The 15,137-nt window shown below is 58.2% G+C and overlaps 2 long non-coding RNA genes across 3 annotated transcripts; one reads left to right on the top strand and one right to left on the bottom strand.

Annotated features, from left to right (window-relative positions):
• Positions 1-705: 705 nt before the first annotated feature.
• On the bottom strand, positions 706-9,364 carry LOC133246693 (uncharacterized). Its single transcript, XR_009736110.1, has 4 exons — positions 9,128-9,364; positions 6,632-7,625; positions 2,342-2,616; positions 706-911 (listed from the first exon to the last, which is right to left on the bottom strand). It is a non-coding gene; the product is annotated as an uncharacterized LOC133246693 (long non-coding RNA).
• LOC133246694 (uncharacterized) lies at positions 6,246-13,498 on the top strand. Of its 2 annotated transcripts, none has more exons than XR_009736112.1 (3): positions 6,246-6,670; positions 12,022-12,252; positions 12,726-13,498. It is a non-coding gene; the product is annotated as an uncharacterized LOC133246694 (long non-coding RNA). The 2 variants fall into 2 exon arrangements; XR_009736111.1 differs by lacking the exon at positions 6,246-6,670 and adding an exon at positions 10,748-11,425.
• Positions 13,499-15,137: the final 1,639 nt, after the last annotated feature.

Consider the following 15,137-nt stretch of genomic DNA (forward strand, 5'->3'; position numbering starts at 1 on the left):
GGCCAATATCATCAAATTATTTGCAGATAATAATTAAATTATTATGGGAACTTTGTTCCTGGAAGCCCTTAGTGCTGTGGGCGCAGGCCCTGGCTAAGTCAAGCAAATGCTGCCCTGTTGTCTTATCTGTGTTTCTTTTAAACTAACTAAGCTAATTTTTATTACTCATGTTTATTTCCCTTTTTTGGGTCAATTCTGTTTCTTGTTCTAATTTTCTGTCTTCATCTTAGTGGCTATTTCCATAGCTTTTTTTTTGTTTAGTGAATATTCGCCTTCCTTTATTATATGAGTTGGAAACATTTACTCAAGACTCATTTAATTTTTGAATGTTTTATTTTACAGATGTATTTATATGTTGAATCTATTCTTTTTTTCCTTTATTTCTAGGAAGAAATTGAACTTTTGATGTAAGATGACACTACTGCAATATTTTAGATTTTAAGTGCTAATGCGTGCTAGGTTGCTTCATTCGTGTCTGACTCTGTGTGATCCCGTGGACTGTAGCTTGTCAGGCTCCTCTGTCCATGGGATTCTCCAGGCAAGAATACTGGAGTGGGCTGCCATTTCCTTCTCCAGGGGATCTTCCTGACCCAGGGATCAATACAAGTCATCATGGTATTTAATGTATGGAACCAAGTTCTGCCCCATTTGAGTTTAAAATGATGGGCTCAAAAAAAGGCATCTCAGAATAAAACGGAAGACCTATTACATGAACATTTCGGGTTTTTTTTGGTTTGATCTCCACACAGTTAGAAAGACTTTCTGTTCATCTGGTCCCACAAGCAGACAAGAGCAGTTCTTCAGGATTCTTTCTTTTGGGTTTTCCCCCAAATATGTTCATTCAAATGCCATTTCTGTTGGAGGTTGGTGGCAGCCTGACTTCGGAAGGATCAGGAAGAGCTTGAACGCTCCTGGTTGTAAGGAAAGACAATAATAATAAAGCCTTTGTTGTGGGGAGGCGGGGGAGCGTGGGTTTGCTCAGGGTTTGCTCAGGGTTAAGGACGGGGCGTTTGCTGCGGAGGTGTCCACCCTGACTCAGGGGCCTGGGGATCTGACCGGGCCTTGCGGGGGAAGCTGAAAAACCGTTCTGTGGTCCTGCCAGGGCTCAGAGCTGGAACTCGCTCTGTGAGGGGCCCGGGGCGTCCAGAACTGGCAGTGAGTTGCCTCTGAGTCTGACAAACTGAACGTGGCAGGGTTCTGCTTATCCGAGGCCCCCAGTTGCCCAGCCCAGGAAGCCGAGATTTGGCTGCGTCCCTACCGCAAAACAAAGGCTCTGAGAGGGCCAAGTTGGGGCTGGAGGCGGCTCAGAGGAAGGCGCTTTTTGGTGGCTTTGCGACTCTTTCCCTAAATAACACGGCCGTGAATCACGACCTCTCGGAGGGTGCTGGTGGTGACTCAAACCAAGTGAACCAGTGAGCCCTGACTCTGCTCCGCGGGCAGGACCGGACTCGACCTGGAATCCAGGGCATAGCTGACAGCAGCAGGCCAGGAATTTCGCTTGTTTTCTGTGCTGGGGCAAGAGCTGAACCCTGCCATACCGTGCAGGCGCTGCCCGCTGCGGCCCTGCGTGCTCAGGGACACTTCCGGCCCCCGTGTCGGAAAAGTACTGCCTGAGTCAGCCCTCGCCGGGTGTCACGGGGCCTCCCCCGCCAGGCCCGGAACCCCATGCCCTGGTCTCTCCTCTTCGCCTCCAATTGTTCTCTGGCTTCCCTGGGAGGCCCAGTGACGAGCCACCGGGGCTGGAGTGAGTCACAGGAAGGCAGAACATCGGGGTCAAAGGGGCCAACGCAAGCCTTGCCCTCCTCCCCATCCCCGCCCCTCCATGCCCGGCTCTGGACACGGAGTCGTGGACACAGGGAGGCCAGGGGGCCGGCACTGGTCATGGTCCGGCCGGCCCGGGGACCGAGTCTTCCGGTTACCACTTTAGCGTTGCTCTCACGCTAAGGGTGCTCGGATCTTGGATATAGCTTTCTGAGCTTAAGCCCGAACACACTTCTCTGTTCAGCTGGTGTCGCAGAGCGCCTCCCCCGGGGCAGGCTGTGGGTCCTCCTCGTGGTCCCTGGGCCTGCCCCTGCCGCCTCTCCCCTCGGGCCCTTGGTGACCGCCAGGCACTCTCTGGCTCCAGAGCCCCTGGGCGGTTACCAGATGTGGTCCTCCTTGACTTACAGCCCTCCCCCACTCCACTTTTCCAGTCTCTAAGGACTTCTCTTGTGGCCTTGCTGGGAGACTGCATGCTAACTGCCCATGAACCACACACATGTTAGAACTGAAATGACTGCATGCTAACTTCCTGTGAACTACACACATGTTAGAATGGAAGTGATGGGAGAAGGGAGCTCACGTGTGTCCCTCTGAGTCCGAGCTCTGTAGAAACGGGCAACTCGGCAGAAATAGTGCCTCAGCCCAGAAGTGGCTTGTTCGTTCCTTGGTTTTTCTTTTTTCTCCTTACATTTTGATGGACAGCCAGCGTGGGCCACGGTCAAAGGTGTACCCCGCCCTCGGAACGGAGCTCGCTCGTCTGTAGGGGACTTGCTGTATGAACAAACAAATCTTTAGCATCAGTAACCAAGTCTTCATTGTACATTGTTCTGCAGTCCCCAAGCCTGTTCAGATTTCCTGTGAAATGACAGGTTTTGGTTATTCCCTGGTGTTCCATTACACCGTGTACCACTATCAACAAACAGATCTTTTGAAGACTTTTATCTAGTTAAAATACTAAGCCAGCCTTTAAAAAAATAAAGCAGTCAGAGCTGGGAGAAGAGCGCTGGCCAGAGGGTCCGCTGGGTACCCACCGAGGCTCAAGGTTGAGTCCCGTCCCGCCCCCTCCTCCCACCCAGGGCTGCACTCAGCTTCCTGGCTCTTCGCTTGCATTTTCCCTCTGATCTTTCTCAGCAGTCAGCTGCTAGGGGAGCTGGAGCAGGTGTTGATCGCTGCATGAGGGGGGGTCCAGCTGGGAGGCCAGGGGAGGGGGCGGCCAGGGCTCTGCCTGCGGCCTGGGGTGGCTGGATTGCGTGCGGCTGGGACCCAGGGTGGCATGTGACACGTGACTCCATTTATCTGCAGCGTGGCACGCCAATCTTATCTGTGGTGTAGCCTGACGACAAGCGTCCCTGGAATAAATATTTGTCTCCAGTGCGGTGTTCCAGCCTTCGGTCCCTGGCACGCATTTGCCTCCTCCCCGTCTATGCAGCCATGTACCAAAGACTCCACGTGCATGGTCGGAGGCCTCTGGCTGGACGAGGGCCCGAGGCCTGACCCCTGTGCTCCTGTGGACCTCAGACCCTGCACACCTGGGTGCCGGGGCTCTTTCACCATCACTGAGCCCCCCGTTGCTGCGGAACCCCACCCCGGGGTGGCACAGGCCTGCTGGTGCAGAGCCAGGATGAACCTGGCCTTTCCTGGGCTCCTCCTCCTCTTAGGCACTCGCAGCCTATTTCCTCCTTTATCTTGCAAACGCCTAGATTTGTTTGCTCAAGAATCCCCTGTGCTTAATTGCTTGGTCCTGGCCAACTCTTTGTGGCCCCAGGGACTGTAGCCCACCAGGTTCCTCTGTCCATGGGATTCTCCAGGCAAGGATCCTGGAGTGGGTTGCCATTCCCTCCTCCAGAAGAATCCTCTGGGGGGCTTCATAAAATGCAGATTCTCAAGCCCCACCGGGAGCTGTGGCGTGTGTGCCTGGTGTGATGGTGCCGGGGGGAGTTGCAGTGTTTAACAAGGATCCCCAAGTGACACTGATGCAGGCGGGTCCTTGGGTCCCACCTTGGGCCCTTGTCTCCTAGGAGGTTGGAGCCCGGCTGTGTTTCTCTTAGTGGATGTGGGTGTGTGACATCCATAGCTCAGGGGACACCGCGTGGAGAGACTGCCCCCTGCCCATCCCCCACCACCCTGTCCCGGAGGCAGGGACCCTGGGTGCAGGCTCCGCAGCGGTCAGGGCCCCTGATGGACTCAGTGGCGGCTGCTCGGGCTGTCGGGGTGGCCCCTGGTTTGGGGAAGGTTCTGGATTCCTCTTTGGCCCTGGGCTGAGGTGCAGCAGCCTCCAGCCTGTTTCCTCGGGTGCGGCCAGGGTCTGCCGGCCAGGGCTCCGCATCTTGCTGGCTGTTCTGAAGGTGCCTGGTGCAGGATGGGAGCAGGGCGGGCCCACGTGTCGGTCCAAGCTGGGGCTTCCCTACACGGCCCGCTCTCTTCCAATACAAGTGATGGTTTCTACTCATGATGACTTTAAAGGGGAATCACGGTAACTTTCTGAACACAAGCAGCCTTCCCCTGGACGCGAGTCAGGCAGTTAAGAGCCACTGAGTCATGGCCGCCCGCGGCGTGTCAACACTGGTATCGTGGGGTTGGAGCAGTTGGACTGGACCTTGAGATCACCGCAGACACCCTCCTGCTGTTGGGGTGTGGGGCTCCGGGGCCCAGCGACGCTCCGGTGGCGCCCGTGACGCTGGCCTCGGGGGCAGGGGTGAGGGTCATGGCCCGGCTCCCACCACGGCCTCTGCGTCCCGGGCCCAGAGCTGGCCACCAGCCCTGGTGGCCTTGGGGAGGTCCCCCTGACGACGGGCTTGGGGGCCCCGTGATCTCAGGTGCGGCGAGACCGTCCCCGTGGGAGGACAGTTCTGATCGGGGGTTCCACTCTGTGTCAGCCGCGGTCCCTCTTTTCACCCCCCGGCAGCCCCACCCCACACACAGCACGTGTCTTCCTCTGATTTCAGCCTCCTCTGGGCATCGCCAGATGGATGGTGGTCCCTGAGATCACCCAGGGACGGTCTCATCCTTCCTGTCTCCCTAAGAAAGCCACACAAACCTTCATGGCTCCTCCACGCACGGCCGTTTCATGAAGAGAGGGCCTGCCTTGTTAAATAAATGAGATAATCAGCAGAGGTTCATTTATCTACTGTGTGGAATTTCATTTCCGGGGACTTATTTCCCTATAATTGGGGAGGGGGTAAAACGTTCAAAATGGTGTTTCCATGTCGGAGGAGAGTCACGAAGGGGAGGTGTGACGAGATTGTCCTTGAGTGCACACGTGTGTGTCCAGTATGCCTGTGTTAGAGTCCTTTTCCAAGCTGGCTTTGAGAACAACCCATTCCACTTTCTGTGGCTTCCCCCATTTTGACCACCTCTGTTTTCATTCCATGAATTCACATCTTCCATAGCATCTTTCTCTCCTTCTCATTTGAAGTTTCATGGCCTTGACCGATTTTGACCAACTTGGATACTATGTAGCATCCAGGTCTATCAGAATTCTGGTTAATCAGAAATAGTTCTAAGCAGTGCAATGAATTCTGATGAGCTTTATTACGAGAACAGAGGTGAGGGATGGTTTTAACAAGTGACGGCGGTGTTCTGCGGCTGGTCTCGCCGCATCTGACCATTCCATTTCAAGGAAGAGTCGCTTGTATCCATCTGTCTTTTTTAAACTGTATCTGTAGATTTTTGGCCACGCTGGGGCTCTGCTGCTGTGCTAAGGCTTTCTCTAGTAGCGGCGCGTGGACTTCCCATTGCCGTGGCTACTCTTGCCGTGGAGTGCAGGCTCTGGGCACGCGGGCTCAGTCGTCGTGGCACGTGGGCTTCATCGCCCCGAGGCACTTGGAATCTTCCCAGACCAGGGATGGAACCCACGTCCCCTGCATTGGCAGGTAGGTTCTTAACCACTGGACCACCAGGGAAGCCCTGCCTGTCTGTCTTTCTAGCATCACGTGGTGATGGAATGCCAGCTCACAGAGGGGCCGCCCAGTCTCCAAGGACAGGGCTGTCAGCCCAGTCTCCGTGCAGTTCTCCAGACTCTGGACACTGGGCTCCCACGAGCACTGTGACTTGCGGGGAGGCCTCAGGGCAGGAGGCCTGTGAGGACGTGGCTGGGGTGGGCGGGAGCTAGAGCTTGGCTGGTCGGAGAGAAGATGGGGACAGGGATGGAGGGAAGGCATCAGGAGGAGCCTCGTGCTGGGAGCCCCGGGGCAAGGAAGGGACTAAGCCCAAATGGGGGTCCAGCGGACGGGACTGGACGCAAAGAACCAAGCACAGGGGCCCCGGAGCCCGGCTGGCAGACAGGCTGGTTGCTTCCTGCCGCTCTCCTCGGGAGGGCCAGGGCGGGAGACTGTTGGTAGCAGCAGCTCCACCTGGCAGGTGGACCCGTCTCTCCGGGGAGGGCAGATCACCTGGGCGTTTGAGCTGCCCTTCCGTGCTCAGAGCCATTGAGCAGTCAGAGACAGTGCTCACGTCCGTTCACTGCCCTTCGTGACTTAGTCTGCATGAGCTGCCCATGTCCACCGGGTGCCCTGGGCCTGGAGGCCGGCCCAGCAGCAGCTGGGATCTTCCCATCACGTCTGGGCTTCTGCACGCAGACGGTCTGGTTTCTCAAGCTGCCCTGCTTCCCTGGCCCCTCTTGCAGAGCTAGGCATGGTCCCCCGGATGAAGCTGCCTCTCTGGGCGGGGCTGTCCCTGTTCTCCTCTAGCGTGGGTGCGGGGTTTCCCCCTCCCCTCCCTGGACCAGTGGTTCTCAGGAAAAGATGACTATCAGTCATTTACACGCTAGTGTGAAGGAGCTGCCGCTAACATGCCCCCTGATTCATTCAGTCAATATTAACCAAGGGCTGCTGGGCTAGAGGTGGAGGGATGTGAAAGTCTTGGCCCTGACCTGCGACTTTCAGGACGAGAACAGCCGTGGAAGAGAAAGGTAAACAGAAGTCCAGGTGGTGAGTGCGGTGTTTCTGCCTGGGGCACTTTCAGGAGCCGGGTGCCTCTTAACGTGGACAAGGCTTGGTTGAGAAAGGCTTTCCGAGTCTCCAGGACGAGCGGGACGAGAGGCGGTGTGGACGTGCAGAAGGGCGGGCATGCAGCCCCACCCGACATCCCCGGCCTGGACGCGCTGGGAGTTTGCGTTGCCCGCAGGGTGGACCCCGGGCGGCTGGAGCCCGGCCCTCTGCCTGCCTGGTGGCCTGGAGCTGGGGGCTCTGGAGGGTTTGAGCAGGAAATCCATACAGTCCTCTCCGCTTTTCGCAGGCTGAACCACAAGTCCACTGCTGGGGATTACACAAATGGCTGTTTTGCGTGGGCTGGCCCCACAGGAAAAAGTCATGGGCGTCTCAGTCGGGAGGGGACAGCCTGGGCCCAGCCGGGGTGAGGGTCGCTGATCGGGATGGAGCGGGGGCAGGTGCGGGGACAGGGCCTCTGGCTGGTCCGCAGAGCGGGTGGTGCGTCCAGCTCGGGTCAGGGGCTGGGCTCGGAGCGAGGCCAGGCGCCTGGCGGGGGCGGGGGGCAAGTTAGCAGGATGTTCAGGTGGGTCCAAGGGAGCAAGACAGCACTGGCGGGATCTTAAAGATGGAGAGGATTTGAGGATGCAGGGTCCTGTGGCCACCAGTCCCTCTCAGATGGCGGCTTGGGGTGGCCTCCGGGGGTCGGCTGGGGTCCCAACATGGACTGGAAGGGACTGTCCTGCCGGCTGAGCTCAGAGGGACCAGCGAGGCCTTGTTGTTTTCCAGGCAGCCGCCAGGCAGAGCTGTGATGGCCAGGCCTGCTCAGGGAGGCCGGGGCTCAGAGAAGTTGGGACATCTGCTCAGGGCGGATCAGCACAGGAGAGGAGGACCCAGGATCCCAGAGGCACCGGCAGGCTCTCCCAGGTCACCCAGCACCTGCAGTGTGATTCAGGGTCACATCCAGGGCCCTCACTGTGGCCCCAGAGGGTCACCCAGGGTCCTCACTGTGGCCCCAGAGGATCACCAGTGCCCACATTGTGACCCCGGGGGTCACCCAGGGTCCTCACTGTGGCCCAAGAGGATCACCCAGTGCCCACATTGTGACCCCAGGGATCACCCAGGGCCCTCACGGTGGCCCAAGAGGGTCACCCAGGGTCCTCAATGTGGCCCCAGGGGATCACCCAGTGTCCACATTGTGACCCCGGGGGTCACCCAGGCCCTCACTGTGGCCCAAGAGGATCACCCAGTGCCCACATTTGACCCCGGGGATCACCCAGGGTCTTCACTGTGGCCCCAGAGGGTCAGCCAGGGCCCTCACTGTGGCCGCAGAGGGTCACCCAGGGTCCTCACTGTGGCCCCAGGGGATCACCAGTGCCCACATTGTGACCCCGGGGGTCACCCAGGGTCCTCACTGTGGCCCAAGAGGATCACCCAGTGCCCACATTGTGACCCCAGGGATCACCCAGGGCCCTCACGGTGGCCCAAGAGGGTCACCCAGGGTCCTCAATGTGGCCCCAGGGGATCACCCAGTGTCCACATTGTGACCCCGGGGGTCACCCAGGCCCTCACTGTGGCCCAAGAGGATCACCCAGTGCCCACATTTGACCCCGGGGATCACCCAGGGTCTTCACTGTGGCCCCAGAGGGTCACCTAGTGCCCACATTTGACCCCAGGGGTCACTCAGGGTCTTCACGGTGGCCCCGTCAGCCAGGGCCCTCACTGTGGCCGCAGAGGGTCACCCAGGGTCCTCACTGTGGCCTCAGGGGATCACCCAGTGTCCACATTGTGACCCTGGGGGTCACCCAAGCCCTCACTGTGGCCCCAGAGGATCACCCAGTGCCCACAATTGACCCCGGGGATCACCCAGGGTCTTCACAGTGGCCCCAGAGGGTCACCCAGTGCCCACATTGTGACCCCGGGGGTCACCCAGGGCCCTCACTGTGGCCCCAGAGCGTCACCCAGGGTCCTCACTGTGGCCCCAGAGCGTCACCCAGTGTTCACATTTGACCCTGGGGGTCACCCAGAGTCCTCACTGTGGCCCTGAGGGTCACCCAGGGCCCTCGCTGTGGCCCCAGAGGATCACCCAGTGCCCACATTGTGACCCTGGGGGTCACTCAGCGTCCTCACTGTGGCCCCAGAGGGTCTCACAGGGTCCTCCCTGTGGCCCTAGGGGTCACCCTGGGTCCTAACTGTGGCCCCAGAAGGTCACCCAGTGTCCACATTGTGATGGTGGGGGTTACCCAGGGTCCTCACTCAGAACCCAGGGGGTCACCCAGGGCCCTCACTCTGACCCCAGGACTCCCACCCTGGATGGTGTCTCCTTCCGGGGCTCATTGACCCTGCTCCTCCCTGGGGTCCCGTCCCCAAACACCTCAGCTTCCCACTGTCCCCCACCGCTCTCACCCCACGTTCTGACACCCCTCATCCACACAGCCCACCTGGCTTTGCCGTCCTCGTCGCAAGTGAGGCCTGAGGCTCCATTGTCACGGAAGCCCTCTCCTAGCTGTCACGGAGGCTCTCTCTAGTTGTCACGGAGTCCATCTCTAGCTGTCACGAGGCCCTCTCCTAGCTGTCACGAGGCCCTCTCTAGCTGTCACGAGGCCCTCTCCTAGCTGTCACGAGGCCCTCTCTAGCTGTCACGGAGGCCCTCTCTAGCTGTCACGGAGGCCCTCTCCTAGCTGGTTTGTGCACACTTGGGCGTCCGTCCTCAGGCCCACTTCCCAGGTGGGCGGGTCTCGTCCCTATCGCACACTTCACAGGCGAGAAGACTGAGGCTGAGTCAGGGCTGGAGCTGGGGACCAACGGGAGGCTGCAGGAGGCGGCCCCGCCCTCCCTCTCTGGGAAGCACAGCCTTCTGGGGACCCCTCTGGCTGCTCAGCCACGTGCCAGAGGATGAGGGGTGACCCTGGCGCGGCGAGAGCAAGGCCCTGGGGAGGGTGGGGAGGTGGCTGCGGGCACCTGGGGGCTCCAGAGGCGCTCCTGGTGGGCACCCACCTCCTGGGACTCTCAGCTGCGGGCAGGCCCGTCCTGGGGTGGCCCCAGGCAGGCTGGCTCTGGACGGGTCGGGCCAGGATGGGCTCTGGGGAGGTGCGGGATGGAGGCCGGAGGAGTGCCTGGGCTGCAGGCCAGGGCCCGTGCTGGTCCAGGGCAGGCTCCAGAGTGCAGATGACCCGGGAGCCTCCCACCGGCCAAGCAGAGCGGGCTTCCCGCCTCGGTTCACATCTGGCTGCCCTGCTGGTGTCTGAGGTCCCCACACCCCAGAGGTGTCGGGGTCTGTGTCAGGCCATCATACAGCACAGCCAGGGGAGGAGGGCTCCCGGCAGGAGCTGGGCAGCTCTCTGAACACACACATGTGTACATAAACAGGTGTGCACACACTCGTATCGCACTGGGGTCTCACAAAGAAGGCTGGGCCTCCTGCTGGCTGGGGGTATGGGCCTGACTCTATCTGGACTCTGCTTCCCCAGAGGCTGGGGCTCCAGAGGACGTTGGGTTGGCCTCTCTCACTCCCCACCGTGGCCCGCCGCTCCTGGCAGAAGCCCCCGAGGAGTCGCCCCCTCCGCACAGACTGACTCAGAGCCCTGGGGCCCTCGGCCTGCCTGAGCCCCAGGTCTGGTTGGGACCCTCTTCATCCCATAGGACAGCTGGATGTGGTAGTGACCAAAGGCAGCCAAGCGACAGGGGGCTAGCTGACTGGGCGCAGTCAGCCGAGGTGTTCGTAAGTGTGCACGGGTCTGGGCACTCGGATCCACATCATGGCCCTGAAAATCACTGGAAATGCCTCTGGGCCCCGCTTCTCTCACATGGACGCTTCATCTGAGATACACATTTATAAATCGCCTGGGTCTTGGGTGATTTAGAAGGGCAGCATCTCAGTTAGATTTAAGAGTTGCTGTTTCTTAAACCTCAGCTCCCGCAGTGAGCACCTGCAGGCGGGCCTGGGCTGCCTGAGCCTGCCGGCCATCTGCTTACAAGCCGCTCTTGCTCCCAGAGCCTGTCCTGGGGAAGCTCCGCGGACCCAGGCCCCAGGTGCTTTCTTTTTTTTTTTTTTTCCCAGGCGCTTTCTCGGGGGCCCTTTCCCATCTCTCCAGGCGCCTGGCTGCTCCCCACCCCGTGATGCCCTCCCAGGTGGGCTGATGGGTCTCCTCTCCACTGAGGGTCCCTCCAACCTGGGAGGGGCTGGGAGAGGTCACAGGTGGGTTTTTAACATGAGAACGGCTCCTTCACTGAAGCATCAGACAGGGAGGGAAGCTGGGCAGGCCTTCCCATCTGCGCTGCCTGAGACCTGGGGGAAGAGTTTCCCCCGCGGCCTGGCGGGTGGGTGGGTGTCTGTCGGGGGTGGCATGCTGCCCTGGGCCTCCTGTCTCGGGATGGCTTCCCGTCACTAACAGACAGGCTGAGGAGAGACAGCTGAAAGTCTCCTCCGGCTTCCCTGCCACTTGTCCACAGGCTGGGGTGTCGGGGGCGGGGCGGGCGGCTGGGATGGACCGGCTGGGCTCCAGGGACACCTGTCTGAAAGGTGAGCCCGTGGAATGGTGGGGCTTTCATCAAGGCCCCCGGCCCGCGGTGGGGCGCAGGGCTGGGGAGCAGGTTTCAAACCGTGCAGGCATGGATGGCAAGAAGCTGACCCTCCACCCCTGGGTCCGTCTGGGCCCTCACTTTCTTTGATATTCTGACCCAGGAGCCCTGCTTGGAAGCCAGTTACACAATGTCAAACAGTCAAGACAGTGACACAGGTATGAAGCATCTGAGATTTATCAGAAAAGGCTTTTATATCTTTGACTCCCTAAAGGGGCCTCCTGGACCCTCGGGCCACACTTTGAGAACCACTGTATTCATCAAAGCAAGTCCTGTGGCTGATTTCAAATTGCAGGGATAGGGAGAGAGACTGACCCCCTTCAGTGCTAGGAGCTCAAGGGGATGGGGCAGAAGGCAGGGACTCAGGGATGGGGGAAGCAGGGAGCCAGGAAGCCCACTCACCCACAGAATTCTTGCCCAAGGACCAGGTGTCATGTGAGAAATTGATCCTAAAAAGTATTACTCTGGGGACATCCCCGGTGGTCCAGCGGTTAAGACCCCGCCCTCCCAATGCAGGGGGCAGGGGTTCAGTCCCTGGTCGGGGCACTGAGACCCTGCATTCCGCACAGTGCAGCCTAAAAAACAAAGAAAATTGGCACTTTGACAATCACCTTTATTTTTTCATGAAAACTCTAAAGGACCTAATTTTAGTTTCTCTTTGTGTGTTTTAGTCCATTTCCCTCCCTTTTTGTACTAGTTTCTTAAGAAGAATTCTGCCTTCTGGTTTTCATCTTCCTCTTACCGTCCTTTTCAGACGATGCTATCACTGGTTCTGGGGGACCTCACTCAAAGCAGGACTGATGTCACAGGTCCTCTGCTGTAACTTGGCCCTTGGCGGGTGACCCAGACTTGTCCCCAGGGACAGTCTGCCCAGGAAGGAGGCTCATCTCATCTTAAGGAAGCAGGGGACCAAACAGAGAAGGGGCTGTCTGACACGTCTGCCTGTGCAGCCTCACCTGGGAGCATCCAGCCCCTTGGACTCAAGGTATTGAGTCTATTTAGAAAAAACTGGAAGAAACATTTTTTTGATTACCTTCCCTGGGCTGGGTCTGGGATGAAAGTTACCCGAGTCTCAAATCTGGTTTTTCTCTGCATCCCTTATGAGTTCTGTGCAACCTTCATGCCTAAACAAACATCAAACATGGTGTTTAGTTTGTCTCATGGCCCCGATGTGAGTTCTGCGAAGAAGGGACAGGACCCCTTATTCCCAGTGCTGTCGAGGATGCTGGCCGACTGCTCTAGTCAGGAGCTGTGGCTCCCAGGCCTGGCTCTTCTGCTGGGATGTGCTGGCCTCCAGTGTTCCAGATGAGGGACAGTATCCTTAGACCGCCTGGGCTAGTAGCATCGATTGCATGAGCTTTACTTGTAATGCACAATCTATATTTCTGCAAGTTATTGCTGAAAAGCACCCACGTTCCTGAGCTGAGTTTCCCTTCTTTTTTTTTTTTCTGTCTTCAGCCTGACTTGCGGACACTGGTGTCTTCCTCGGCCACCCAGGGCGTCCCCTCCAAGGCTGAGGTCAGAGGCACCATTCCCGCCAGGGTGCTGAGTGGAATGTCTCTCTTGGAGGAGAAAGTCAACGACTAGGAGTGAAATTCTGCAGAGCAGAATGAGGAAGAGGCTCGCGAAGTCCTGCAGTCGTGCAGGTGCCCCCAGGAGAGGACCCCCCCGTCCACGGCAGAGGGGCCATGTGCAGGCAACACAGGGGGTGAGGAAGGCACGGCCAAGTGTCCTGAGCCCTGGAGTCCTGCGTGAGCCTCTCGGGCTCGGGGAGCTCTGCTTTCCCTCTTCCTGCCCCCTTTCCTGTTTCTTTTCTTTCTTTCCTTCTCTCTTCCTCCCTCCCTCCTTCTTTCCTTTCTTTCCTTCGTTCATTCTTCCAAGAACAACTTTTTAGTTCTCTCTCTTTTCCCCCCATGAATGGTGTCCATCATATTTTAGAACCTGAATTCAGAAGCCCAGGCTCATGGCCCCGTGTTTGGTGTGACTCACAGGTCATCATGAAAATGGGCCCGCTGACCCCCGACAAGGGCATGGCTTTATAATCTCTGTACCGATACTTAGTAAAAGTCAAGCTCTTTTTGGACACAGGAGTTTCCCCTTGCACATAATATATATAGGTTAAACTTTGCATTAGTTATACCAATTTTGAACACAAGTACAAAAGTAATCATCTTGTTGGCTACTCAATCTACTTAATGATTTTTTAGAGAAGGGTTGTTTGATCAGGGTAAGGTTGTGGACGGGCTTCCGCAGTGGCTGAGTTGGTAAAGAATCTGCCTGCAGTACGGGAGACCCCAGTTCAATTCCTGGGTCGGGAAGATCCCCTGGAAGTACTGTATCTAGATTTTCTCAGAATCTTTTCCAAAACCACTTTGAGAACTCACGAGGCTGGGACGAAGGAATAAACCCCCAGAGTGGGCGCAGAAACGGGTGCAGGGGAGCCTCTGAAAAGCTGGGCTTTTGAGGCACCCCAAGCTCCAAGTCTACAGCTGCTGGGGCTGAACAGCCGGGGCGACAAAGCAGTGAGAGTTTTGGGGGACGGAGCTCAGTGGCCTGGCCGTGCGGCGCCTCCAGAAGGAGAATTCGCTCGTGGTGTGCTGGGCCGGGTGGGGCAGCCCGCTTCGTCCTGGGGCGTCAGGCATGGGGGACACCATGATCCGTCTTAGTTTAGCGGCGAGGACCCCGGTGCTCGTTGGTGGAGGTGAGGCCAGGCTGGTGAGGCGTGTGAATGTCTACACGGAAGGAAGGAAAGCTGGACGGGGTACGGGGGAGGCCTCTCCAGGAGGAAGGGGCGAGCTTGTCTGTGCGGCCTCAAGGCTGGAGCTGCCCAGCAGATGGGCTAGTAGCAAAGCGGGCTTGAGATCGGGGAGGACCTTCTCTCAGCAGGAGCTCTCCAAAATCAGTGGGGGCGGCTTCTGATGGAGCCCGAGTCACACCCGTGGGGGTGCTCAGGGCCAGCGAGCCCACAACAAGGGCATCACGGACTGACAGAAGTCCAGGCAGGAGGTGGGGGTGGTGCAGCTGACCTCCGGGGTCCAAACCTGGGGTGGGGTACTGACCGGGCATTGGTCCAAGGCCACCAGTTGCTTATTTCTTGGGATTCCTTATGCTCTGGGGCCTCTGCGAATACAAAGAAAGATGCAACATGGCTTGATCTGCTGTTGTATCAGACATGACCACGTGGGACACAGTCCTGTGAGAAAACCGTGCTCCTGGAAGCTGAGGCAGGTGGGTGCTGAGCTGGACGCGAGGAAGGGGCAGCAGGGGTTTGGTCTGGACTTCAGGAGGTTGGGCTTCATGTGAAGAGGGAGGAGGTGGAGACCTGCTCATAGGATGGGGACAGGAAGCCAGGTGAGGCCTCGGGTGAGCTGCAGGGCCCATCTACCTGGGCAGGGCTTTCTGTCACCTGCGCCCAGGGTGGGAAGGTGTCCTGGGGTGTAACGCTGGCCCCAGCAGCACTCAGTCGAGTCTGACTCTTTACAACCCCATGGACTGCAGCATGCCAGGCCTCCCTGTCCTCCACTATCTCCCGGAGTTTGCTCAAACTCATGTCTATTGAGTCAATAATGCCATCCAACCATCTCATCCTCTGACGCCCCCTTCTCCTCCTGCCTTCAATCTTTCCCAGCATGAGGGTCTTTTCCAATGAGTAGGCTCTTCGCATCAGGTGGCCAAAATGTTGGAGCTTCAGCATCAGTCCTTGCAATGAATATTCAGGACTGATTTCCTTTAGGATGAACTGGTTTGATCACCTTGTTGTCCAAGGGACCCTCAAGAGTCTTCTCCAACACCATAGTTCAAAAGCATCACTTTCTGTCCCCTCACCCCCCACAACCTCTATCCTGCTCTCTGCCTCTGGATCTGCCTATT

The sequence above is a fragment of the Bos javanicus genome, chromosome 4 (assembly GCF_032452875.1).
Source record: "Bos javanicus breed banteng chromosome 4, ARS-OSU_banteng_1.0, whole genome shotgun sequence".
Lineage (NCBI taxonomy): Eukaryota > Metazoa > Chordata > Mammalia > Artiodactyla > Bovidae > Bos > Bos javanicus.